Genomic DNA, 1218 nt, shown 5'->3' on the forward strand with positions numbered 1-1218 from the left:
GACCTTTCATAGTCATACTCTTCCTCAGGTCAGGGATGCTGCACCTGCCTGTTAATTTATCATGGGGCCAGGGAATTCCAGGAAGCCCCACACTGAATCTCCTGAGTTCAGTACATATTCCTCCCCGGTACCGTTATGTGAAAGTAGCCTGACCTCCTCCTTCTCATTAGAGTCAATTACCTTCACCAGTGTAACTGTTCCCTTTACTTGCTGGTCTCTGGACACGAGAAGTCCAATGTGCCCTTGCAGCAATTTGTAATTCAATGAGACACTTGCTGTATCACCTGGCAAGAATCTGCTTTACTGGGGACCAGAACCTATAACACTGAAGAGTCCAGATTTACAGGACCAGAAGCACAATATCCTCTAATAAGGTCATTTGGAGTGGTGATCAGTGGGCCCACTCCTATTTACAGCCCTTGATTCCCAGATCCATCTATGCTTTCTATTAGGAACAGAGCATCATACACAAGTCTCTGAATTGACATGAATATGCTGTGTACTGAAGGATAGTATTCAGTTCTCTCATAGTGTTTTCTCCAAGCTAGAACTTCAGCTGCTCCTTTAAGAATCTCTTTTCAGAAAACCATCCCTGGATGGTGCAAAATATGACACAACCAGTAGATCCCATGATAGTGGAGCCACTCCTGCACCTCCATAACTGCAGAGTGAGTCCTCTGTTCAAATGCTATGCTATATGAGATCCCGTGTCTGTGGATCACGCAGTACATAACCCCAAACAGTGTTGTAGCTGAAGCCTACAGACAGGAAAGGCAAACTCATACCTGGACTATTCATTCCTGTGACAATGAAGCATTAGTGCTTCCAATGGAAGGAGCCTGATACAGTCAACCAACTGGGCACCAAGTAGCCAGCTGGACTCAAGAAATAATGCCAAACCAAGGATTCGGTGGTGATCTCTGTTGCTGACAAGTTGGATCAATCTTGGTAAGTGGGAGTCTGTACTATTGGATGATGTATGGCTGCTATCTTTGTCACCATATCCATCCTGTTGGTGTGCCCATTCACGTGCCCATTATGCCAGCTCGAGGCTGGTAACCAGTTGTTAGATTGTCATCAGTGCACCGGCATTCTGTGAGGTATCTCACCATTGCTGTGAATTGCACTTCTCTGATAACAAATGAGTTTGAGTACCTCTTCACATATGTTAGCTATTTGTTTTCCTCTTCTATAAATTGCTTTCCCATATGCTTTGCT

The sequence above is a fragment of the Cervus elaphus genome, chromosome 19 (assembly GCF_910594005.1).
Source record: "Cervus elaphus chromosome 19, mCerEla1.1, whole genome shotgun sequence".
NCBI lineage: Eukaryota > Metazoa > Chordata > Mammalia > Artiodactyla > Cervidae > Cervus > Cervus elaphus.